Source organism: Pseudophryne corroboree, unplaced genomic scaffold (genome assembly GCF_028390025.1).
Source record: "Pseudophryne corroboree isolate aPseCor3 unplaced genomic scaffold, aPseCor3.hap2 scaffold_3011, whole genome shotgun sequence".
NCBI classification, from domain to species: Eukaryota; Metazoa; Chordata; class Amphibia; order Anura; family Myobatrachidae; genus Pseudophryne; species Pseudophryne corroboree.
The window spans coordinates 1-25,414 of NW_026969684.1; the positions used below are offsets into that span (position 1 = coordinate 1).

Genomic DNA, 25,414 nt, shown 5'->3' on the forward strand with positions numbered 1-25,414 from the left:
GGAGGGCGGAAGGCTGCCTAATACTGAAGCACCATCAAATATCAAACCATATGCAATAACTAGTACAAGCATTCCTGGGGGAAGGTCTGCAGGAGACGAATTTGCATACGGTGATGTCATCCAAGCAGTGGGCCAAAGTTGGCTGGTACCCTCATCTGCATATGAAAAGAGAAAAGGGTTATGCAGGGCATGGCGGCCTTTTGCGGCGCTTGGATGACCCCTAGTTCGCATTAAACACCTCCACCCTCCTTCGGTGTGGGGCTCATGTTGGCTATGCCCCAGCCCCTGAAGCATTCAAGCTGATTTCTTGCAGCAGCTGGGCACTGTAACAGCTCCAGAGCTGCTCTGTAAGGCAAATAAAAGGGTGTGGGCCCTGCAGCACTACCTGTAGTTCGCATTGTGCGTTGGAAGGCACAAAGTAAGCAGACGGGAGAAGTCAGGATAGTGCGCAAGGGCATAGAAGGGAGCGGCTCAAGAAAAGAGAAGTGGAAACAGACAGCAAACTAGGCTGGAGAGAGACCTGAGACAAAGAGATCTGAATTATACGAGAGCCGACCAGGGGAAACACAAATTATGCAGTCAAGTTTCCCACATTTGGGGAAATCGCAGGGGCAGCACACCCAGAGTGCAATGGGTGAGCCTTGCCCTGGGAGAAGCACCTTCAAGATCATAGTATCTCACCTGGCAGGTAAGTAGGAGTTGGGCTAGAGCTGGGGAGGGTCGCTGCTCGGGCACCCCCCTGTCAAGTGAAGGAGATCCAACTGAGGCAGCACAATGGAACTCTCGAAAGAAGAACAAGGCTAGAGGAAGATCTGAGACAAAGAAATCTGACTTTTACCAGAGCTGACCAGCGGAAAACACAAACACAGTCCCCCACTACCACAAATAATGCAGGCGAGTTTCCCACATTTGGGGAAATCACAGGGGTCAGCATACCCAGAATGCAATGAATGAAACTCACCCTGGGTGAACAATTTTCATGACCATGGTGTCTCCTATGCAAAATAAGTATGATTTGGGATAGGGCTGGGGAGGGCCGCTGCTCAGGCACATCTCTGTCAAGTAAAGGAGATTCAACTGAGGCAGCACAAGGGAACTCTCATCTGGGGACAACAACTGCAGGGAGAACACATATTTTCAGATGAACATGGGAGGGCAGAAGGCTGCCTAATACTGAAGCACCCCCAAACAACAAACCAAATGCAACAACTAGTGCAAGCATTCCTGGGGGAAGGCCTGCAGCAGATGGATTTGCATATGGTGATGTTATCCAAGCAGTGGGTCAAAGTTGGCTTCAACCCTCATCTGCTTATGAAAAGAGAAAAGGGGCGTGCAGGGCATGGCAGCCTTTTGCGGTGCTTGGATGACCCCTAGATCGCATTAAACACCCCCACCCTCCTTTGGTGTGGGGCTCATGTTGGCCATGCCCCATCCCATGAAGCATTCAAGCTGATTTCTTGCAGCAGCTGGGCATTGTAACAGCTCCAGAGCTGCTCTGTAAGGCAAGTAAAAGGGTGTGGGCCCTGCAGCACTACCTGTAGTTTGCATTGTGCATTGGAAGGCACAAAGTAAGCAGACGGGAGGAGAAGTCAGGATAGTGCACAAGGGTATAGAAGGGAGGGGCTCAAGAAAAAAAGAAGTGGAAACAGACAGCAAACTAGGCTGGAGAGAGACCTGAGACAAAGAGATCTGAATTATACGAGAGCCGACCAGAGGAAACACAAATTATGCAGTCAAGTGTCCCACATTTGGGGAAATCGTAGGAGCAGCACACCCAGAGTGCAATGGGTGAGCCTTGCCCTGGGAGAAGCACCGTCCTGATTATAGTATCTCACCTGGGTGTGCTGCCCCTGCGATTTCCCCAAATGTGGGAAACTTGACTGCATAATTTGTGTTTCCCCTGGTCGGCTCTCATATAATTCAGATCTCTTTGTCTCAGGTCTCTCTCCAGCCTAGTTTGCTGTCTGTTTCCACTTCTTTTTTCTTGAGCCCCTCCCTTCTATACCCTTGTGGACTATCCTGACTTCTCCTCCTGTCTGCTTACTTTGTGCCTTCCAATGCACAATGCAAACTACAGGTAGTGCTGCAGGGCCCACACCCTTTTAGTTGCCTTACAGAGCAGCTCTGGAGCTGTTACAGTGCCAAGCTGCTGCAAGAAATCAGCTTGAATGCTTCAGGGGCTGGGGCATGGCCAACATGAGCCCCACACCAAAGGAGGGTGGGGGTGTTTAATGCGAACTAAGGGTCATCCAAGCGCCGCAAAAGGCCGCCATGCCCTGCATACCCCTTTTCTCTTTTCATATGCAGATGAGGGTTCCAGCCAACTTTGGCCCACTGCTTGGATGACATCACTGTATGCAAATCCGTCTTCTGCAGACCTTCCCCCAGGAATGCTTGTACTAGTTGTTGCATTTGGTTTGTTGTTTGGGGGTGCTTCAGTATTAGGCAGCCTTCTGCCCTCCCATGTTCATCTGAAAATATGTGTTCTCACTGCAGTTGTTGTCCCCAGATGGGAGTTCCCTTGTGCTGCCTCAGTTGAATCTCCTTTACTCTAAAACTTTTAAAACTTAGCAAAAGTGTTTACTAAATAGCTGCTCGGCAAAGTTGCAATGCCGAGACTCCCCGACCAGCTGCCCAGGATGAACCCACCTTTCTAGTAGAATGGGTCTTCACCTAATTCAGTAACGGCAATCCTGCCGTGGAATGAGCATGCTGAATCTTACCACAGATCCAGCGCATAATGGTCTACATGGACGCAGGACACCCAATCCTGTTGGGAGCATACAGGACAAACAGAGCCTCTGTTTTCCTAATCTGAACCGTTCTGGTGACATAAATTTTCAAAGTTCTGACCACAGCCAGAGACTTTGACTCAACGAAGGTGTCAGTGGCCCAAGGCACCATGTGGAAAGATGAACCACCTTCGGCAGAAATTGTTGACGTGTCCTCAATTCTGCTCTATCTTCATGAAAGATCAAATAAAGGCTCTTGTGATACTGCATGGTTTGTACTGTTTTCCATGTGCTCCCAGATCTTTCAAAAAAGAAGCATGGTCAAGAAAGTTCTGTTTGAAAAGAAACAACATTTACTGTCATTGTTATAGAATTTGGGAGAAAAAACAAGAAGAAATCTGCACTGTTGACGCACTGGACAGAATGAATGAATCATAAAATATAACCTTTATTAAGTATGTATTAAAATTGGATAAATATTAATATTATTATCCCAAACTGCAGTGAAACATAAAGGTTAAAATCACAGAACTAACATACATGTGCATAAGAAGAATAAAGAGATGTGAAAAAAAGGTTTAAAAAGCGTGTCCGTGTGTGATTATTTTTGAAGGCACAACCCTGGCGGGGTTGTTTATATAGATATATATGTTGCTAATAATCACTTTCTAGCGTAATGTTATTAAATAGCTGTTAGTATCTATGTCGTCAGGTACCACTGGGTCGTATCCTATATACTCCTGTGGGAAACTTGACTGCATAATTTGTGTTTCCCCTGGTCGGCTCTCGTATAATTCAGATCTCTTTGTCTCAGGTCTCTCTCCAGCCTAGTTTGCTGTCTGTTTCCACTTCTCTTTTCTTGAGCCGCTGCCTTCTATACCCTTGTGCACTCTCCTGACTTCTCCTGTCTGCTTACTTTGTGCCGTCCAACGCACAATGCAAACTACAGGTAGTGCTGCAGGGCCCACACCCTTTTACTTGCCTTACAGAGCAGCTCTGGAGCTGTTACAGTGCCCAGCTGCAGCAAGAAATCAGCTTGAATGCTTCAGGTGCTGGGGCATAGCCAACAAGAGCCCCACACCGACGGAGGGTGGAGGTGTTTAATGCAAACTAGGGGTCAGCCAAGCGCCGCAAAAGGCCGCCATGCCCTGCATGCCCCTTTTCTCTTTTCATATGCAGACGAGGGTTGAAGCCAACTTTGACCCACTGCTTGGATGACATCACCATATGCAAATCCATCTGCGGCAGGCCTTCCCCAAGGAATGCTTGCACTAGTTGTTGCATTTGGTTTGTTGTTTGGGGGTGCTTCAGTATTAGGCAGCCTTCTGCCCTCCCATGTTCATCTGAAAATATGTGTTCTCCCTGCAGTTGTTGTCCCCAGATGAGAGTTCCCTTGTGCTGCCTCAGTTGAATCTCCTTTACTTGACAGAGATGTGCCTGAGCAGCGGCCCTCCCCAGCCCTATCCCAAATCATACTTATTTTGCATAGGAGATACCATGGTCATGAAGATTGTTCTCCCAGGGTTAGGTTCATTCATTGCATTCTGGGTAGCTTACCTCTGTGATTTCCCCAAATGTGGGAAACTCAACTGCATTATTTGTGGTAGTGGGGGACTGTGTTTGTGCTTTCCTCTGGTCAGCTCTGGTAAAAGTCAGATTTCTTTGTCTCAGATCTTCCTCTAGCCTTGTTCTTCTTTCAAGAGTTCCCTTGTGCTGCCTCAGTTGGATCTCCTTCACTTGACAGGGGGGTGCCCGAGCAGCGACCCTCCCCAGCTCTAGCCCAACTCCTACTTACCTGCCAGGTGAGATACTATGATCATGAAGTTGCTTCTCCCAGGGCAAGGCTCACCCATTGCACTCTGGGTGTGCTGCCCCTGCGATTTCCCCAAATGTGGGAAACTTGACTGCATAATTTGTGTTTTCCCTAGTCGGCTCTCATATAATTCAGATCTCTTTGTCTCAGGTTTCTCTCCAGCCTAGTTTGCTGTCTGTTTCCACTTCTTTTTTCTTGAGCCCCTCCCTTCTACACCCTTGTGCACTATCCTGACTTCTCCTCCTGTCTGCTTACTTTGTGCCTTCCAATGCACAATGCAAACTACAGGTAGTGCTGCAGGGCCCACACCCTTTTACTTGCCTTACAGAGCAGCTCTGGAGCTGTTACAGTGCCAAGCTGCTGAAAGAAATCAGCTTGAATGCTTCAGGGGCTGGGGCATGGCCAACATGAGCCCCACACCGAAGGAGGGTGGGGGTGTTTAATGCGAACTAAGGGTCATCCAAGCGCCGCAAAAGGCCGCCATGCCCTGCATACCCCTTTTCTCTTTTCATATGCAGATGAGGGTTCCAGCCAACTTTGGCCCACTGCTTGGATGACATCACTGTATGCAAATCCGTCTTCTGCAGACCTTCCCCCAGGAATGCTTGTACTAGTTGTTGCATTTGGTTTGTTGTTTGGGGGTGCTTCAGTATTAGGCAGCCTTCTGCCCTCCCATGTTCATCTGAAAATATGTGTTCTCCCGGCAGTTGTTGTCCCCAGATGAGAGTTCCTTTGTGCTGCCTCAGTTGAATCTCCTTTACTTGACAGAGATGTGCCTGAGCAGCGGCCCTCCCCAGCCAATTCCCAAATCATACTTATTTTGCATAGGAGATACCATGGTCATAAAGATTGTTCTCCCAGGGTGAGGTTCATTCATTGCATTCTGGGTATGCTGACCCCTGTGATTTCCCCAAATGTGGGAAACTCAACTGCATTATTTGTGGTAGTGGGGGACTGTTTGTGTTTTCCTCTGGTCAGCTCTGGTAAAAGTCAGATTTCTTTGTCTCAGATCTTCCTCTAGCCTTGTTCTTCTTTCGAGAGTTCCATTGTGCTGCCTCAGTTTGATCTCCTTCACTTGACAGGGGGGTACCCAAGCAGCGACCCTCCCCAGCTCTAGCCCAACTCCTACATACCTGCCAGGTGAGATACTATGATCATGAAGGTGCTTCTCCCAGGGCAAGGCTCACCCATTGCACTCTGGGTGTGCTGCTCCTGCGATTTCCCCAAATGTGGGAAACTTGACTGCATAATTTGTGTTTCCCCTGGTCGGCTCTCGTATAATTCAGATCTCTTTGTCTCAGGTCTCTCTCCAGCCTAGTTTGCTGTCTGTTTCCACTTCTCTTTTCTTGAGCCGCTGCCTTCTATGCCCTTGTGCACTCTCCTGACTTCTCCTGTCTGCTTACTTTGTGCCTTCCAACGCACAATGCAAACTACAGGTAGTGCTGCAGGGCCCACACCCTTTTACTTGCCTTTCAGAGCAGCTCTGGAGCTGTTACAGTGCCCAGCTGCTGCAAGAAATCAGCTTGAATGCTTCAGGGGCTGGGGCATAGCCAACATGAGCCCCACACCGACGGAGGGTGGAGGTGTTTAATGCGAACTAAGGGTCATCCAAGCGCCGCAAAAGGCCGCCATGCCCTGCATACCCCTTTTCTCTTTTCATATGCAGATGAGGGTTCCAGCCAACTTTGGCCCACTGCTTGGATGACATCACCATATGCAAATCCGTCTTCTGCAGACCTTTTCCCAGGAATGCTTGTACTAGTTGTTGCATTTGGTTTGTTGTTTGGGGGTGCTTCAGTATTAGGCAGCCTTCTGCTCTCCCATGTTCATCTGAAAATATCTGTTCTCCCTGCAGTTGTTGTCCCCAGATGAGAGTTCCCTTGTGCTGCCTCAGTTGAATCTCCTTTACTTGACAGAGATGTGCCTGAGCAGCGGCCCTCCCCAGCCCTATCCCAAATCATACTTATTTTGCATAGGAGATACCATTGTCATGAAGATTGTTCTCCCAGGGTGAGGTTCATTCATTGCATTCTGGGTATGCTGACCCCTGTGATTTCCCCAAATGTGGGAAACTCGACTGCATTATTTGTGGTAGTGGGGGACTGTGTTTGTGCTTTCCTCTGGTCAGCTCTGGTAAAAGTCAGATTTCTTTGTCTCAGATCTTCCTCTAGCCTTGTTCTTTTTTCGAGAGTTTCCTTGTGCTGCCTCAGTTGGATCTCCTTCACTTGACAGGGGGGTGCCCGAACAGCGACCCTCCCCAGCTCTAGCCCAACTCCTACTTACCTGCCAGGTGAGATACTATGATCAGGAAGGTGCTTCTCCCAGGGCAAGGCTCACCCAATGCACTCTGGGTGTGCTGCTCCTACGATTTCCCCAAATGTGGGACACTTGATTACATAATTTGTGTTTCCTCTGGTCGGCTCTCGTATAATTCAGATCTCTTTGTCTCAGGTCTCTCTCCAGCCTAGTTTGCTGTCTGTTTCCACTTCTCTTTTCTTGAGCCGCTCCCTTCTATGCCCTTGTGCACTATCCTGACTTCTCCCGTCTGCTTACTTTGTGCCTTCCAACGCACAATGCAAACTACAGGTAGTGCTGCAGGGCCCACACCCTTTTACTTGCTTTACAGAGCAGCTCTGGAGCTGTTACAGTGCCCAGCTGCTGCAAGAAATCAGCTTTAATGCTTCAGGGGCTGGGGCATAGCCAACATGAGCCCCACACCGAAGGAAGGTGGAGGTGTTTAATGCGAACTAGGGGTCATCCAAGCGCCGCAAAAGGCAGCCATGCCCTGCACACCCCATTTTTATTTTCATATGCAGACGAGGGTTGAAGCAAACTTTGACCCACTGCTTGGATGACATCACCATATGCAAATCCATCTGCTGCAGGCCTACTACCAGGAATGTTTGCACTAGTAGTTGCATTTGGTTTGTTGTTTGGGGGTGCTTCAGTATTAGGCAGCCTTCTGCCCTCCCATGTTCATCTGAAAATATGTGTTCTCCCTGCAGTTGTTGTCCCCAGATGAGAGTTCCCTTGTGTTGCCTCAGTTGAATCTCCTTTACTTGACAGAGATGTGCCTGAGCAGCGGCCCTCCCCAGCCCTATCCCAAATCATACTTATTTTGCATAGGAGATACCATGGTCATGAAGATTGTTCTCCCAGGGTGAGGTTCATTCATTGCACTCTGGGTATGCTGACCCCTGTGATTTCCCCAAATGTGGGAAACTCGACTGCATTATTTGTGGTAGTGGGGGACTGTGTTTGTGCTTTCCTCTGGTCAGCTCTGGTAAAAGTCAGATTTCTTTGTCTCAGATCTTCCTCTAGCCTTGTTCTTCTTTCGAGAGTTCCCTTGTGCTGCCTCAGTTGGATCTCCTTCACTTGACAGGGGGTGCCCGAGCAGCAATCCTCCACAGCTCTAGCCCAACTCCTACTTACCTGCCAGGTGAACTATGATCTTCACTGTTAGGGCAATCAGGATGTGGAATTCCCTGCCAGGGAAGGTGGTAATGGCGGACTCTGTAATTGGATTTAAAAAAGGAATGGATACATTTCTGAATGAAAAAGCTATCCAAGGTTATAATACTTAAAATATCAACATGGTTAATCCGGGGGTAACATGAGTTATAGTAGCTAACTAGTCATAAAACATTATTCAGCAAGTATGTAGAATCATCACAACTTAAAACAGGTTGAACACGATGGGCAATTTGCCTCTATTCAACCTCAAAAACTATGTTACTATATGTTACTATATTACTATGTTACTGTAGTATACAGAACACCACAATATAATGAGCAGTGATAGTGAGCACTGATGAGGATACTAGAACTGACACTGAGCAGCAAGATGCAGCACTGGACTATTAGTAATGTACTGTAGTATGCTGAGCACCACAATGCAGCACAAGACAATGAGCAGTGATACTGAGCACTGATGAGGATACTACTGAGAACTGACACTGAGCAGGAGAGACACACTACTAGTATTACAGAGCAGCAATAAGTAACCACTGATACTGAGCACTGATATTGAGATTTCCACTGAGAGAACATAGCCACGTCCTCTCCGCTCTCTCTTCAATGCACGAGTAAAAATGGCGGCAACGCGCAGCTCTTTATATGGAATCCGAATCTCGCGAGAATCCGACAGCGGGATGATGACATTTTCCCTTGTTCAGGTTTTCCGAGTCAGGCGGGAACAACCGAGCCTGCCTCGGACCAGTGTAAACCACGTGGAGTTCGTCGGGAATTCGGTTCTCGGAGAACCGAACCCGCTCCTCTCTACCTTATACCCATCAATTTTTTTATTTTCAATCTAAGCCCCTGCAGTTTTCTGTAAGCATCTGCTTCGCTATGATGATCAACAAGTCACAAGGGCAAACACTCAGGGCTTGAGGCGTAGATCTTAGGACCAGCTGCTACAAGCATGGCAGAGGTGTCACTATCACTGGTGACACCCAGAGAGGTGGCGAGGGAGATTGTAATGCAGTGCGCGCAGATAAGCAGTGCAATGGTAAAAAGGAGGCATGGTTTCATAGGTAGGGGCGTGGCCTGGTGGCCTGAATCTACATTTTGTTGCTCCGGGTGTCCCGGGGGTTGGGGGCTGCACCCGGGGACTAGTGTGTGTGCGGTGCTGGCTCCTGCACAGTGACAGGGCATGGCCACCGAGCATGACGCCTCCATTCTTGACCATGCTGTAATTGCAGTCGCACTGCAGTTCAGCGTGATCATATAAAATGGTGTAGCCTCCTGCTGGTGCAGACTGTATGTGCGCGCAGGAAGCCGCCACCATTTTTGTGATCACAGCGGCTGAATGTGATGTCATACAGCCGCTGTGACCACGCCCCCTGTGTCTCCTCCGTTGCAGACCCCATTTTGAAGCCTTGCCCCCGCACCGCTCCATCCCTGACTTGGAAATGGAGTGTTGCTGACCCCCCTCTCCCCCCCCCCCCGCCCCGATTGACAGGCAGAGGCGATCGCATTCTCTGCGGGGTGCCGCAGAAAATGCAGGCACATGCGTATGCTCTTAGCAATTTTTGCAGTTGGATCGCTTATTGTGATTGCAATCCAACCTGAATCAGGCCCTATTACCTATCACAATGCGCTGCGGGCAGTACAAAATTGGGTTAATATAGGAGTAAAACTCCCAGACCTGTGCTCCTTAACTGTACCTGGTGGCTAGTGGAGCGGCTGCCCAGTAATCAGTGTCCACGCCAGTGCGCACACGGTCCACCCCCTACGGCCACGCTCCCCTTCATCAGCGGCCTCGTGATCCGGAAGGGCGGTGTGTGTGTGACTGACCTTAGGAAGAAACTGGAGCCTCCGCTGCAGTGACCCAGCAACCAGGGCACGGGAGTATACAGCGCCGCTGGGAGTGATGAAGCTGCAGTAAAGATGTCTATTAGACCTAGCCTGCTGCAGCCCTTGTAGATTCTCATAAAACAAGTTCTTCTTTTCTTGTCAAAATTAATAGCTAAGAATAGGCTGCCTGAGGCAGGCCCCTGTTAAGAGGCCTGCTACTGAAGGCACCAACTACAAACTGAGCTCCCTGTTCATGGAAGCGGGGTTATAGAGGAGAATGCACTGAGCATCTTGGGAACAGTCAAAAGCTTTGAGCCGGTTGGTGCCTCAGATCAAGATCCTACTCTACACCCCAATGTGAATCCTTGTGGAGTCCAGTGTACCCCACAGAAGAAATTAATGTGTCACACCCATTGGCAGCAACCTTAGAATAGCTGCTGACGGGCACAATTGAGAAAGGAAGGGGGGGGGGACATTTGAATCCAGCACATAGATGCAATTCAAATATGTAATTTGTACCTTCCTATTTTAAAATATAATGGATGAACCTCACCCTGTGAGAACAATCTTCATGATCAAGAGATCTCATATGCAAAATAAGTATGAGTTGGGATAGGGCTGGGGAGGGTGGCTGCTCGGGCAGCCCCTCCCCCGTCAAGTTAAGGAGATTCAACTGAGGACGCACAAGGGAACTCTCGTCTGGGGACAACAACTGCAGGGAGACCACATCTGTTCAGATGAACATGGGAGGGTGGAAGGCTGCCTAATATTGAAGCACCATCAAATATCAAACCATATGCAACAACTAGTACAAGCATTCCAGGGGGAAGGTCTGCAGAAGACGGATTTGCATACGGTGATGTCATCCTAGCAGTGGACCAAAGTTGGCTGGAACTCTCATCTGCATATGAAAAGAGAAAAGGGGCATGCAGGGCATGGCGGCCTTTTGCGGTGCTTGGATGACCCCTAGTTCGCATTAAACACCCCCACCCTCCTTTGGTGTGGGGCTCATGTTGGCCATGCCCCATCCCCTGAAGCATTCAAGCTGATTTCTTGCAGCAGCTGGGCACTGTAACAGCTCCAGAGCTGTTCTGTAAGGCAAGTAAAAGGGTGTGGGCCCTGCAGCACCACCTGTAGTTCGCATTGTGCGTTGGAAGGCACAAAGTAAGCAGACGGGAGGAGAAGTCAGGATAGTGCGCAAGGGCATCCTTTTCTCTTAGTCCGTAGAGGATGCTGGGGTCACATTAAGAACCATGGGGTATAGACGGGATCCGCAAGAGACATGGGCACTTTAAGACTTTCAAAGGGTGTGAACTGGCTCCTCCCTCTATGCCCCTCCTCCAGACTCCAGTTATAGGAACTGTGCCCAGGGAGACGGACATTTCGAGGAAAGGATTTATTGTTAAACTAAGGTGAGCATCTTACCAGCTCACACCTTAAGCATGCCGCAGAACGTGGCATTCAACAGAACACAAGCCAACGGCATGAACAATTGCAGCAAAAAGCTGACCAGAACCATAACACAACATGTGTATAACCACAAGTAATAACTGCAGACACAGTATGGACTGGGACGGGTGCCCAGCATCCTCTACGGACTAAGAGAAAAGGATTTACCGGTAGGTATTAAAATCCTATTTTCTCATACGACCTAGAGGATGCTGGGGTCACATTAAGAACCATGGGGTTATACCAAAGCTCTTGAACGGGTGGGAGAGTGCGTACGACTCTGCAGCACCGAATGACCCAACTTGAGGTTATCATCAGCCAAGGTATCAAACTTGTAAAACTTAGCAAAAGTGTTTACTAAATAGCTGCTCGGCAAAGTTGCAATGCCGAGACTCCCCGACCAGCTGCCCAGGATGAACCCACCTTTCTAGTAGAATGGGTCTTCACCTAATTCAGTAACGGCAATCCTGCCGTGGAATGAGCATGCTGAATCTTACCACAGATCCAGCGCATAATGGTCTACATGGAAGCAGGACACCCAATCCTGTTGGGAGCATACAGGACAAACAGAGCCTCTGTTTTCCTAATCTGAACCGTTCTGGTGACATAAATTTTCAAAGTTCTGACCACAGCCAGAGACTTTGACTCAACGAAGGTGTCAGTGGCCAAAGGCACCATGTGGAAAGATGAACCACCTTCGGCAGAAATTGTTGACGTGTCCTCAATTCTGCTCTATCTTCATGAAAGATCAAATAAAGGCTCTTGTGATACTGCATGGTTTGTACTGTTTTCCATGTGCTCCCAGATCTTTCAAGCAAGTAGCATGGTCAAGAAAGTTCTGTTTGAAAAGTAACAACATTTACTGTCATTGTTATAGAATTTGGGAGAAAAAACAAGAAGAAATCTGCACTGTTGACGCACTGGACAGAATGAATGAATCATAAAATATAACCTTTATTAAGTATGTATTAAAATTGGATAAATATTAATATTATTATCCCAAACTGCAGTGAAACATAAAGGTTAAAATCACAGAACTAACATACATGTGCATAAGAAGAATAAAGAGATGTGAAAAAAAGGTTTAAAAAGCGTGTCCGTGTGTGATTATTTTTGAAGGCACAACCCTGGCGGGGTTGTTTATATAGATATATATGTTGCTAATAATCACTTTCTAGCGTAATGTTATTAAATAGCTGTTAGTATCTATGTCGTCAGGTACCACTGGGTCGTATCCTATATACTCCCTTCACTCAATAGGGGTTACCTCCCGGGAAGCCATCCCCATTGGCGAATTTGTGGGGGTGATTGAGTATAACCGGTAAGCTAACCTCCAATTTGTGGGGTGCTTAGGTAGATGGGGATCACTTATTTCTCTGTGTCCCCTAAGACTATATTCCTAAATTCAATACCATAGCTTTCTATATCGGATAAGGAATCACTTGATAGGGAAATCTCTATGCATCATGGAAAGATCATATTTATTAATATCCAAACTAAAAAAATGATGAATAGCTTTAATTTAGCTGTTTAGATATAGTTAATTGGCGAGATATACCAACAGGTGCGGTTGCCTTAAGGAATATGGCAATTCTAATATAAATAGCAGCCCTCCTTCATATAATCAGCCAGATCTTATTAAATCTGGTCCAGATATAGCCGTTCAGATATACTTAATTGACAACATATATCAATCGGTGGGGTTGCCTTAAGGAATATAGCAATTCCAATTCTCATATAAATAGCAACCTTCCTTCATATATTCAGCCAGATCTTATTTAATCTGATCTAGGCGTAGGCAATAATGCTTTCCTTAGAGGTATAGCCACCTCAATTCTTATTAGGAAGCAAAGTGTCTGTCATAATGGTTTATCCAATTCATCTAAGAAATAATATATTCCATGTGTCAGAGATTCATTACTCTCTATTTACACTGTTAAAGAGTTAATTCTTATTATGTTACAGTGTAATGAAATTATCATATAGGGAGATGTGGCAATTCCATGTGCTATATATATAATAACCCTTAGTGGTCCAGATTCCACAATGAGGAATTTTCTTATAAACCGCTGAAACACACAGCTATTTGACTGACTTCCAAATATATCTATCTCACTTTGTAACAGTCTTATGATAGAGAAACCGTTACATATTCGGTCACTTAGTTATCTAAAGGTAAACAGACTCAGTGTGAGGGTAATATAATATATCAAATGCGCTGTCAATAATCGTGGTAACTGGTGTAATAATGTGGTATATTGAGTATGCTAGTAAGGCATATAACTGCTCTCCAGCCTTTAAGTGTTACCAATCAATTTGTTACACTGTAAAGGATTTATGGTGTCCTGTTAGGACATGCAGCTGCTAGGCTGACTCAAAGATTTATCCATTTGTAACAATTATGTAACAGTTATATACATGTTACTGGTATTACATATAAATAGTATGACACAGGCCAGCAGTCCCATGTGTCTAGATTCCACAATAGGAGATTTTCTTTGTCTTATAAACTGCTGGAACACACAGCTGCTAGACTGACTTCAAATATATATACCGGTATTACTTTGTAACAGTCTTATAGTAAAGAGACTGTTACACACTGTCATTTAGTTATCTCAAGGTTAGCAGATTCTGTATTACTTTGTAACAGTCTTATAGTAAAGAGACTGTTACACACTGTCATTTAGTTATCTCAAGGTTAGCAGATTCTGTGTGAGGATAGTGTTCTGTTAGAACATGCAGCTGCTAGGCTGACTCATAGAAAATGTATCCATTTGTAACAAATGACACATACAGCATTAAATTAATATCTATAGCAGCCCATGTGACATCTCTACTCTTATCATAATTGTCTGGTTATTGCCAATCTGGACAGCAGGAGTGATATATATTCACTAGTCCCAATATCCCATCATATAAATATACCCACACTGATATACATTCTTATCAAGAGTTATTAGTAGCTATCTGTATGCACTTTAGACATTGTAATTGCTAAGTGACATCATATCTAGTGTATTCCTTTCTTATAGCTCAGCTTCTATTCCCTATTAGTGGAGACTAACAGCTAACATCATAATCATATATTTTTGTTTTATAACATTTCACATGAGTCAAATACACGCGGACACGCCGTGCCCTACACGCGTGTTTCACTGCATCTATGGCAACTTACATTAAAGCTAACAAGAAAGCACACTCGTTCTGTCTTTAAACTGATAAAAGAAACCCCAATAATATGGGGCATGCAAAAATTTAGATAAAACTCAGTTTTGCTCCTCTCCACGGAAATCTTTAGTAAAAGGCGAAAGATTTGTTCGTTCTGAAGAGAAACCAGAGCATGACCAAGATTCCACCTGTCGCCTGAGTGCCATGCCAGCAGTCCTCATTCAGCTCAAAGTGAGCACCCAATATGAAAGAAAGAAAGCAGATTTCTCACCAGGCTTCCCCTTGCTATAAGCATGGTTTGTACTCTTTTCCATGTGCTCCCAGATCTTTCAAGCAATTAGTATGGTCAAGAAAGTTCTGCTTGAAAAGAAACAGACATTTACTGTCATTGTTATACAAATAAACTTACATTAAAGCCAACAAGAAAGCTCACTCGTTCTGTCTTTAAACTGATAAAAGAAACCCCAATAATATGGGGCATGCAAAAATTGAGATAAAACTCAGTTAGTATTACTGAGCAGCAATAAGTAACCACTGATACTGAGCACTGCTATTGAGATTTCCACTGAGAGAACATAGCCACGTCCATTCCGCTCTCTCTTCAATGCACGAGTAAAAATGGCGGCAACGCGCAGCTCTTTATATGGAATCCGAATCTCGCGAGAATCCGACAGCGGGATGATGACATTTTCCCTTGTTCAGGTTTTCCGAGTCAGGCGGGAACAACCGAGCCTGCCTCGGACCAGTGTAAACCACGTGGAGTTCGTGGGGAATTCGGTTCTCGGAGAACCGAACCCGCTCCTCTCTACCTTATACCCATCAATTTTTTTACCTCAATTTTTGCATGCCCCATCTTTTTGGGGTTTCTTTTATCGGTTTAAAGATAGAATGAGTGTGCTTTAATGAAAGCTCATTTGCATAGAAATTACAGTAAATGTTTGTTTCTTTTCAAACAGAACTTTCTTGACCATGCTACTTGCTTGAAAGATCTGGGAGCACATGGAATACAGTACAAACCATGCTTATAGCAAGGAGAAGCCAGGTGAGAAATCTGCTTTCTTTCAAATTGGGCGCTCACTTTGATCTGAATGAGGACTGCTGGCATGGCACTCAGGCGACAGGTGGAATCTTGGTCATGCTCTGGTTTCTCTTCAGAATGAACAAATCTTTCGCCTTTTATTAAAGATTATCCGTGGAGAGGAGCAAAACTGAGTTTTATCTCAATTTTTGCATGCCCCATATTATTGGGGTTTCTTTTATCAGTTTAAAGACAGAACGAGTGAGCTTTCTTGTTGGCTTTAATGTAAGTTTATTTGTATAACAATGACAGTAAATGTCTGTTTCTTTTCAAGCAGAACTTTCTTGACCATACTAATTGCTTGAAAGATCTGGGAGCACATGGAAAAGAGTACAAACCATGCTTATAGCAAGGGGAAGCCTGGTGAGAAATCTGCTTTCTTTCTTTCATATTGGGTGCTCACTTTGAGCTGAATGAGGACTGCTGGCATGGCACTCAGGCGACAGGTGGAATCTTGGTCATGCTCTGGTTTCTCTTCAGAACGAACAAATCTTTCGCCTTTTACTAAAGATTTCCGTGGAGAGGAGCAAAACTGAGTTTTATCTAAATTTTTGCATGCCCCATATTATTGGGGTTTCTTTTATCAGTTTAAAGACAGAACGAGTGTGCTTTCTTGTTAGCTTTAATGTAAGTTGCCATAGATGCAGTGAAACACGCGTGTAGGGCACGGCGTGTCCGCGTGTATTTGACTCATGTGAAATGTTATAAAACAAAAATATATGATTATGATGTTAGCTGTTAGTCTCCACTAATAGGGAATAGAAGCTGAGCTATAAGAAAGGAATACACTAGATATGATGTCACTTAGCAATTACAATGTCTAAAGTGCATACAGATAGCTACTAATAACTCTTGATAAGAATGTATATCAGTGTGGGTATATTTATATGATGGGATATTGGGACTAGTGAATATATATCACTCCTGCTGTCCAGATTGGCAATAACCAGACAATTATGATAAGAGTAGAGATGTCACATGGGCTGCTATAGATATTAATTTAATGCTGTATGTGTCATTTGTTACAAATGGATACATTTTCTATGAGTCAGCCTAGCAGCTGCATGTTCTAACAGAACACTATCCTCACACAGAATCTGCTAACCTTGAGATAACTAAATGACAGTGTGTAACAGTCTCTTTACTATAAGACTGTTACAAAGTAATACAGAATCTGCTAACCTTGAGATAACTAAATGACAGTGTGTAACAGTCTCTTTACTATAAGACTGTTACAAAGTAATACCGGTATATATATTTGAAGTCAGTCTAGCAGCTGTGTGTTCCAGCAGTTTATAAGACAAAGAAAATCTCCTATTGTGGAATCTAGACACATGGGACTGCTGGCCTGTGTCATACTATTTATATGTAATACCAGTAACATGTATATAACTGTTACATAATTGTTACAAATGGATAAATCTTTGAGTCAGCCTAGCAGCTGCATGTCCTAACAGGACACCATAAATCCTTTACAGTGTAACAAATTGATTGGTAACACTTAAAGGCTGGAGAGCAGTTATATGCCTTACTAGCATACTCAATATACCACATTATTACACCAGTTACCACGATTATTGACAGCGCATTTGATATATTATATTACCCTCACACTGAGTCTGTTTACCTTTAGATAACTAAGTGACCGAATATGTAACGGTTTCTCTATCATAAGACTGTTACAAAGTGAGATAGATATATTTGGAAGTCAGTCAAATAGCTGTGTGTTTCAGCGGTTTATAAGAAAATTCCTCATTGTGGAATCTGGACCACTAAGGGTTATTATATATATAGCACATGGAATTGCCACATCTCCCTATATGATAATTTCATTACACTGTAACATAATAAGAATTAACTCTTTAACAGTGTAAATAGAGAGTAATGAATCTCTGACACATGGAATATATTATTTCTTAGATGAATTGGATAAACCATTATGACAGACACTTTGCTTCCTAATAAGAATTGAGGTGGCTATACCTCTAAGGAAAGCATTATTGCCTACGCCTAGATCAGATTAAATAAGATCTGGCTGAATATATGAAGGAAGGTTGCTATTTATATGAGAATTGGAATTGCTATATTCCTTAAGGCAACCCCACCGATTGATATATGTTGTCAATTAAGTATATCTGAACGGCTATATCTGGACCAGATTTAATAAGATCTGGCTGATTATATGAAGGAGGGCTGCTATTTATATTAGAATTGCCATATTCCTTAAGGCAACCGCACCTGTTGGTATATCTCGCCAATTAACTATATCTAAACAGCTAAATTAAAGCTATTCATCATTTTTTTAGTTTGGATATTAATAAATATGATCTTTCCATGATGCATAGAGATTTCCCTATCAAGTGATTCCTTATCCGATATAGAAAGCTATGGTATTGAATTTAGGAATATAGTCTTAGGGGACACAGAGAAATAAGTGATCCCCATCTACCTAAGCACCCCACAAATTGGAGGTTAGCTTACCGGTTATACTCAATCACCCCCACAAATTCGCCAATGGGGATGGCTTCCCGGGAGGTAACCCCTATTGAGTGAAGGGAGTATATAGGATACGACCCAGTGGTACCTGACGACATAGATACTAACAGCTATTTAATAACATTACGCTAGAAAGTGATTATTAGCAACATATATATCTATATAAACAACCCCGCCAGGGTTGTGCCTTCAAAAATAATCACACACGGACACGCTTTTTAAACCTTTTTTTCACATCTCTTTATTCTTCTTATGCACATGTATGTTAGTTCTGTGATTTTAACCTTTATGTTTCACTGCAGTTTGGGATAATAATATTAATATTTATCCAATTTTAATACATACTTAATAAAGGTTATATTTTATGATTCATTCATTCTGTCCAGTGCGTCAACAGTGCAGATTTCTTCTTGTTTTTTCTCCCAAATTCTATAACAATGACAGTAAATGTTGTTACTTTTCAAACAGAACTTTCTTGACCATGCTACTTGCTTGAAAGATCTGGGAGCACATGGAAAACAGTACAAACCATGCAGTATCACAAGAGCCTTTATTTGATCTTTCATGAAGATAGAGCAGAATTGAGGACACGTCAACAATTTCTGCCGAAGGTGGTTCATCTTTCCACATGGTGCCTTTGGCCACTGACACCTTCGTTGAGTCAAAGTCTCTGGCTGTGGTCAGAACTTTGAAAATTTATGTCACCAGAACGGTTCAGATTAGGAAAACAGAGGCTCTGTTTGTCCTGTATGCTCCCAACAGGATTGGGTGTCCTGCTTCCATGTAGACCATTATGCGCTGGATCTGTGGTAAGATTCAGCATGCTCATTCCACGGCAGGATTGCCGTTACTGAATTAGGTGAAGACCCATTCTACTAGAAAGGTGGGTTCATCCTGGGCAGCTGGTCGGGGAGTCTCGGCATTGCAACTTTGCCGAGCAGCTATTTAGTAAACACTTTTGCTAAGTTTTACAAGTTTGATACCTTGGCTGATGATAACCTCAAGTTGGGTCATTCGGTGCTGCAGAGTCGTACGCACTCTCCCACCCGTTCAAGAGCTTTGGTATAACCCCATGGTTCTTAATGTGACCCCAGCATCCTCTAGGTCGTATGAGAAAATAGGATTTTAATACCTACCGGTAAATCCTTTTCTCTTAGTCCGTAGAGGATGCTGGGCACCCGTCCCAGTCCATACTGTGTCTGCAGTTATTACTTGTGGTTATACACATGTTGTGTTATGGTTCTGGTCAGCTTTTTGCTGCAATTGTTCATGCCGTTGGCTTGTGTTCTGTTGAATGCCACGTTCTGCGGCATGCTTAAGGTGTGAGCTGGTAAGATGCTCACCTTAGTTTAACAATAAATCCTTTCCTCGAAATGTCCGTCTCCCTGGGCACAGTTCCTATAACTGGAGTCTGGAGGAGGGGCATAGAGGGAGGAGCCAGTTCACACCCTTTGAAAGTCTTAAAGTGCCCATGTCTCTTGCGGATCCCGTCTATACCCCATGGTTCTTAATGTGACCCCAGCATCCTCTACGGACTAAGAGAAAAGGATGCCCTTGCGCACTATCCTGACTTCTCCTCCCGTCTGCTTACTTTGTGCCTTCCAACGCACAATGCGAACTACAGGTGGTGCTGCAGGGCCCACACCCTTTTACTTGCCTTACAGAACAGCTCTGGAGCTGTTACAGTGCCCAGCTGCTGCAAGAAATCAGCTTGAATGCTTCAGGGGATGGGGCATGGCCAACATGAGCCCCACACCAAAGGAGGGTGGGGGTGTTTAATGCGAACTAGGGGTCATCCAAGCACCGCAAAAGGCCGCCATGCCCTGCATGCCCCTTTTCTCTTTTCATATGCAGATGAGAGTTCCAGCCAACTTTGGTCCACTGCTAGGATGACATCACCGTATGCAAATCCGTCTTCTGCAGACCTTCCCCCTGGAATGCTTGTACTAGTTGTTGCATATGGTTTGATATTTGATGGTGCTTCAATATTAGGCAGCCTTCCACCCTCCCATGTTCATCTGAACAGATGTGGTCTCCCTGCAGTTGTTGTCCCCAGACGAGAGTTCCCTTGTGCGTCCTCAGTTGAATCTCCTTAACTTGACGGGGGAGGGGCTGCCCGAGCAGCCACCCTCCCCAGCCCTATCCCAACTCATACTTATTTTGCATATGAGATCTCTTGATCATGAAGATTGTTCTCACAGGGTGAGGTTCATCCATTATATTTTAAAATAGGAAGGTACAAATTACATATTTGAATTGCATCTATGTGCTGGATTCAAATGTCCCCCCCCCCTTCCTTTCTCAATTGTGCCCGTCAGCAGCTATTCTAAGGTTGCTGCCAATGGGTGTGACACATTAATTTCTTCTGTGGGGTACACTGGACTCCACAAGGATTCACATTGGGGTGTAGAGTAGGATCTTGATCTGAGGCACCAACCGGCTCAAAGCTTTTGACTGTTCCCAAGATGCTCAGTGCATTCTCCTCTATAACCCCGCTTCCATGAACAGGGAGCTCAGTTTGTAGTTGGTGCCTTCAGTAGCAGGCCTCTTAACAGGGGCCTGCCTCAGGCAGCCTATTCTTAGCTATTAATTTTGACAAGAAAAGAAGAACTTGTTTTATGAGAATCTACAAGGGCTGCAGCAGGCTAGGTCTAATAGACATCTTTACTGCAGCTTCATCACTCCCAGCGGCGCTGTATACTCCCGTGCCCTGGTTGCTGGGTCACTGCAGCGGAGGCTCCAGTTTCTTCCTAAGGTCAGTCACACACACACCGCCCTTCCGGATCACGAGGCCGCTGATGAAGGGGAGCGTGGCCGTAGGGGGTGGACCGTGTGCGCACTGGCGTGGACACTGATTACTGGGCAGCCGCTCCACTAGCCACCAGGTACAGTTAAGGAGCACAGGTCTGGGAGTTTTACTCCTATATTAACCCAATTTTGTACTGCCCGCAGCGCATTGTGATAGGTAATAGGGCCTGATTCAGGTTGGATTGCAATCACAATAAGCGATCCAACTGCAAAAATTGCTAAGAGCATACGCATGTGCCTGCATTTTCTGCGGCACCCCGCAGAGAATGCGATCGCCTCTGCCTGTCAATCGGGGCGGGGGGGGGGGGAGAGGGGGGTCAGCAACACTCCATTTCCAAGTCAGGGATGGAGCGGTGCGGGGGCAAGGCTTCAAAATGGGGTCTGCAACGGAGGAGACACAGGGGGCGTGGTCACAGCGGCTGTATGACATCACATTCAGCCGCTGTGATCACAAAAATGGTGGCGGCTTCCTGCGCGCACATACAGTCTGCACCAGCAGGAGGCTACACCATTTTATATGATCACGCTGAACTGCAGTGCGACTGCAATTACAGCATGGTCAAGAATGGAGGCGTCATGCTCGGTGGCCATGCCCTGTCACTGTGCAGGAGCCAGCACCGCACACACACTAGTCCCCGGGTGCAGCCCCCAACCCCCGGGACACCCGGAGCAACAAAATGTAGATTCAGGCCACCAGGCCACGCCCCTACCTATGAAACCATGCCTCCTTTTTACCATTGCACTGCTTATCTGCGCGCACTGCATTACAATCTCCCTCGCCACCTCTCTGGGTGTCACCAGTGATAGTGACACCTCTGCCATGCTTGTAGCAGCTGGTCCTAAGATCTACGCCTCAAGCCCTGAGTGTTTGCCCTTGTGACTTGTTGATCATCATAGCGAAGCAGATGCTTACAGAAAACTGCAGGGGCTTAGATTGAAAATAAAAAAATTGATGGGTATAAGGTAGAGAGGAGCGGGTTCGGTTCTCCGAGAACCGAATTCCCGACGAACTCCACGTGGTTTACACTGGTCCGAGGCAGGCTCGGTTGTTCCCGCCTGACTCGGAAAACCTGAACAAGGGAAAATGTCATCATCCCGCTGTCGGATTCTCGCGAGATTCGGATTCCATATAAAGAGCTGCGCGTTGCCGCCATTTTTACTCGTGCATTGAAGAGAGAGCGGAGAGGACGTGGCTATGTTCTCTCAGTGGAAATCTCAATATCAGTGCTCAGTATCAGTGGTTACTTATTGCTGCTCTGTAATACTAGTAGTGTGTCTCTCCTGCTCAGTGTCAGTTCTCAGTAGTATCCTCATCAGTGCTCAGTATCACTGCTCATTGTCTTGTGCTGCATTGTGGTGCTCAGCATACTACAGTACATTACTAATAGTCCAGTGCTGCATCTTGCTGCTCAGTGTCAGTTCTAGTATCCTCATCAGTGCTCACTATCACTGCTCATTATATTGTGGTGTTCTGTATACTACAGTAACATAGTAATATAGTAACATATAGTAACATAGTTTTTGAGGTTGAATAGAGGCAAATTGCCCATCGTGTTCAACCTGTTTTAAGTTGTGATGATTCTACATACTTGCTGAATAATGTTTTATGACTAGTTAGCTACTATAACTCATGTTACCCCCGGATTAACCATGTTGATATTTTAAGTATTATAACCTTGGATAGCTTTTTCATTCAGAAATGTATCCATTCCTTTTTTAAATCCAATTACAGAGTCCGCCATTACCACCTTCCCTGGCAGGGAATTCCACATCCTGATTGCCCTAACAGTGAAGATCATAGTTCACCTGGCAGGTAAGTAGGAGTTGGGCTAGAGCTGTGGAGGATTGCTGCTCGGGCACCCCCTGTCAAGTGAAGGAGATCCAACTGAGGCAGCACAAGGGAACTCTCGAAAGAAGAACAAGGCTAGAGGAAGATCTGAGACAAAGAAATCTGACTTTTACCAGAGCTGACCAGAGGAAAGCACAAACACAGTCCCCCACTACCACAAATAATGCAGTCGAGTTTCCCACATTTGGGGAAATCACAGGGGTCAGCATACCCAGAGTGCAATGAATGAACCTCACCCTGGGAGAACAATCTTCATGACCATGGTATCTCCTATGCAAAATAAGTATGATTTGGGATAGGGCTGGGGAGGGCCGCTGCTCAGGCACATCTCTGTCAAGTAAAGGAGATTCAACTGAGGCAACACAAGGGAACTCTCATCTGGGGACAACAACTGCAGGGAGAACACATATTTTCAGATGAACATGGGAGGGCAGAAGGCTGCCTAATACTGAAGCACCCCCAAACAACAAACCAAATGCAACTACTAGTGCAAACATTCCTGGTAGTAGGCCTGCAGCAGATGGATTTGCATATGGTGATGTCATCCAAGCAGTGGGTCAAAGTTTGCTTCAACCCTCGTCTGCATATGAAAATAAAAATGGGGTGTGCAGGGCATGGCTGCCTTTTGCGGCGCTTGGATGACCCCTAGTTCGCATTAAACACCTCCACCTTCCTTCGGTGTGGGGCTCATGTTGGCTATGCCCCAGCCCCTGAAGCATTAAAGCTGATTTCTTGCAGCAGCTGGGCACTGTAACAGCTCCAGAGCTGCTCTGTAAAGCAAGTAAAAGGGTGTGGGCCCTGCAGCACTACCTGTAGTTTGCATTGTGCGTTGGAAGGCACAAAGTAAGCAGACGGGAGAAGTCAGGATAGTGCACAAGGGCATAGAAGGGAGCGGCTCAAGAAAAGAGAAGTGGAAACAGACAGCAAACTAGGCTGGAGAGAGACCTGAGACAAAGAGATCTGAATTATACGAGAGCCGACCAGAGGAAACACAAATTATGTAATCAAGTGTCCCACATTTGGGGAAATCGTAGGAGCAGCACACCCAGAGTGCATTGGGTGAGCCTTGCCCTGGGAGAAGCACCTTCCTGATCATAGTATCTCACCTGGCAGGTAAGTAGGAGTTGGGCTAGAGCTGGGGAGGGTCGCTGTTCGGGCACCCCCCTGTCAAGTGAAGGAGATCCAACTGAGGCAGCACAAGGAAACTCTCGAAAAAAGAACAAGGCTAGAGGAAGATCTGAGACAAAGAAATCTGACTTTTACCAGAGCTGACCAGAGGAAAGCACAAACACAGTCCCCCACTACCACAAATAATGCAGTCGAGTTTCCCACATTTGGGGAAATCACAGGGGTCAGCATACCCAGAATGCAATGAATGAACCTCACCCTGGGAGAACAATCTTCATGACAATGGTATCTCCTATGCAAAATAAGTATGATTTGGGATAGGGCTGGGGAGGGCCGCTGCTCAGGCACATCTCTGTCAAGTAAAGGAGATTCAACTGAGGCAGCACAAGGGAACTCTCATCTGGGGACAACAACTGCAGGGAGAACAGATATTTTCAGATGAACATGGGAGAGCAGAAGGCTGCCTAATACTGAAGCACCCCCAAACAACAAACCAAATGCAACAACTAGTACAAGCATTCCTGGGAAAAGGTCTGCAGAAGACGGATTTGCATACGGTGATGTCATCCAAGCAGTGGGCCAAAGTTGGCTGGAACCCTCATCTGCATATGAAAAGAGAAAAGGGGTATGCAGGGCATGGCGGCCTTTTGCGGCGCTTGGATGACCCTTAGTTCGCATTAAACACCTCCACCCTCCGTCGGTGTGGGGCTCATGTTGGCTATGCCCCAGCCCCTGAAGCATTCAAGCTGATTTCTTGCAGCAGCTGGGCACTGTAACAGCTCCAGAGCTGCTCTGAAAGGCAAGTAAAAGGGTGTGGGCCCTGCAGCACTACCTGTAGTTTGCATTGTGCGTTGGAAGGCACAAAGTAAGCAGACAGGAGAAGTCAGGAGAGTGCACAAGGGCATAGAAGGCAGCGGCTCAAGAAAAGAGAAGTGGAAACAGACAGCAAACTAGGCTGGAGAGAGACCTGAGACAAAGAGATCTGAATTATACGAGAGCCGACCAGGGGAAACACAAATTATGCAGTCAAGTTTCCCACATTTGGGGAAATCGCAGGAGCAGCACACCCAGAGTGCAATGGGTGAGCCTTGCCCTGGGAGAAGCACCTTCATGATCATAGTATCTCACCTGGCAGGTATGTAGGAGTTGGGCTAGAGCTGGGGAGGGTCGCTGCTTGGGTACCCCCCTGTCAAGTGAAGGAGATCAAACTGAGGCAGCACAATGGAACTCTCGAAAGAAGAACAAGGCTAGAGGAAGATCTGAGACAAAGAAATCTGACTTTTACCAGAGCTGACCAGAGGAAAACACAAACACAGTCCCCCACTACCACAAATAATGCAGTTGAGTTTCCCACATTTGGGGAAATCACAGGGGTCAGCATACCCAGAATGCAATGAATGAACCTCACCCTGGGAGAACAATCTTTATGACCATGGTATCTCCTATGCAAAATAAGTATGATTTGGGAATTGGCTGGGGAGGGCCGCTGCTCAGGCACATCTCTGTCAAGTAAAGGAGATTCAACTGAGGCAGCACAAAGGAACTCTCATCTGGGGACAACAACTGCCGGGAGAACACATATTTTCAGATGAACA

The 25,414-nt window shown here is 45.8% G+C and overlaps 17 non-coding genes and 1 pseudogene across 17 annotated transcripts; 9 read left to right on the top strand and 9 right to left on the bottom strand.

Annotated features, from left to right (window-relative positions):
• Positions 1-533: 533 nt before the first annotated feature.
• Positions 534-696, bottom strand: LOC135016608 (U1 spliceosomal RNA). The gene has a single exon (XR_010214626.1). It is a non-coding gene; the product is annotated as a U1 spliceosomal RNA (small nuclear RNA).
• A 152-nt stretch (positions 697-848) lies between these two features.
• LOC135016606 (U1 spliceosomal RNA) lies at positions 849-1,012 on the bottom strand. Its single transcript, XR_010214623.1, has one exon. It is a non-coding gene; the product is annotated as a U1 spliceosomal RNA (small nuclear RNA).
• A 675-nt stretch (positions 1,013-1,687) lies between these two features.
• LOC135016617 (U1 spliceosomal RNA) lies at positions 1,688-1,843 on the bottom strand. Its single transcript, XR_010214633.1, has one exon. It is a non-coding gene; the product is annotated as a U1 spliceosomal RNA (small nuclear RNA).
• A 2,361-nt stretch (positions 1,844-4,204) lies between these two features.
• LOC135016603 (U1 spliceosomal RNA) lies at positions 4,205-4,367 on the top strand. Its single transcript, XR_010214620.1, has one exon. It is a non-coding gene; the product is annotated as a U1 spliceosomal RNA (small nuclear RNA).
• Positions 4,368-4,519: 152 nt separating this feature from the next.
• On the top strand, positions 4,520-4,665 carry LOC135016612 (U1 spliceosomal RNA; annotated as a pseudogene).
• A 691-nt stretch (positions 4,666-5,356) lies between these two features.
• On the top strand, positions 5,357-5,518 carry LOC135016605 (U1 spliceosomal RNA). Its single transcript, XR_010214622.1, has one exon. It is a non-coding gene; the product is annotated as a U1 spliceosomal RNA (small nuclear RNA).
• A 152-nt stretch (positions 5,519-5,670) lies between these two features.
• Positions 5,671-5,833, top strand: LOC135016610 (U1 spliceosomal RNA). The gene has a single exon (XR_010214628.1). It is a non-coding gene; the product is annotated as a U1 spliceosomal RNA (small nuclear RNA).
• Positions 5,834-6,504: 671 nt separating this feature from the next.
• LOC135016623 (U1 spliceosomal RNA) lies at positions 6,505-6,668 on the top strand. Its single transcript, XR_010214639.1, has one exon. It is a non-coding gene; the product is annotated as a U1 spliceosomal RNA (small nuclear RNA).
• A 152-nt stretch (positions 6,669-6,820) lies between these two features.
• On the top strand, positions 6,821-6,983 carry LOC135016615 (U1 spliceosomal RNA). Its single transcript, XR_010214631.1, has one exon. It is a non-coding gene; the product is annotated as a U1 spliceosomal RNA (small nuclear RNA).
• A 671-nt stretch (positions 6,984-7,654) lies between these two features.
• Positions 7,655-7,818, top strand: LOC135016601 (U1 spliceosomal RNA). Its single transcript, XR_010214619.1, has one exon. It is a non-coding gene; the product is annotated as a U1 spliceosomal RNA (small nuclear RNA).
• A 6,700-nt stretch (positions 7,819-14,518) lies between these two features.
• Positions 14,519-14,634, bottom strand: LOC135016619 (U5 spliceosomal RNA). Its single transcript, XR_010214635.1, has one exon. It is a non-coding gene; the product is annotated as a U5 spliceosomal RNA (small nuclear RNA).
• Positions 14,635-15,595: 961 nt separating this feature from the next.
• LOC135016621 (U5 spliceosomal RNA) lies at positions 15,596-15,712 on the top strand. The gene has a single exon (XR_010214637.1). It is a non-coding gene; the product is annotated as a U5 spliceosomal RNA (small nuclear RNA).
• A 286-nt stretch (positions 15,713-15,998) lies between these two features.
• Positions 15,999-16,114, top strand: LOC135016620 (U5 spliceosomal RNA). Its single transcript, XR_010214636.1, has one exon. It is a non-coding gene; the product is annotated as a U5 spliceosomal RNA (small nuclear RNA).
• A 6,700-nt stretch (positions 16,115-22,814) lies between these two features.
• Positions 22,815-22,978, bottom strand: LOC135016613 (U1 spliceosomal RNA). Its single transcript, XR_010214630.1, has one exon. It is a non-coding gene; the product is annotated as a U1 spliceosomal RNA (small nuclear RNA).
• A 671-nt stretch (positions 22,979-23,649) lies between these two features.
• LOC135016616 (U1 spliceosomal RNA) lies at positions 23,650-23,812 on the bottom strand. The gene has a single exon (XR_010214632.1). It is a non-coding gene; the product is annotated as a U1 spliceosomal RNA (small nuclear RNA).
• A 152-nt stretch (positions 23,813-23,964) lies between these two features.
• LOC135016624 (U1 spliceosomal RNA) lies at positions 23,965-24,128 on the bottom strand. Its single transcript, XR_010214640.1, has one exon. It is a non-coding gene; the product is annotated as a U1 spliceosomal RNA (small nuclear RNA).
• Positions 24,129-24,799: 671 nt separating this feature from the next.
• Positions 24,800-24,962, bottom strand: LOC135016611 (U1 spliceosomal RNA). Its single transcript, XR_010214629.1, has one exon. It is a non-coding gene; the product is annotated as a U1 spliceosomal RNA (small nuclear RNA).
• A 152-nt stretch (positions 24,963-25,114) lies between these two features.
• Positions 25,115-25,278, bottom strand: LOC135016622 (U1 spliceosomal RNA). Its single transcript, XR_010214638.1, has one exon. It is a non-coding gene; the product is annotated as a U1 spliceosomal RNA (small nuclear RNA).
• Between the last annotated feature and the right edge of the window lie 136 nt (positions 25,279-25,414).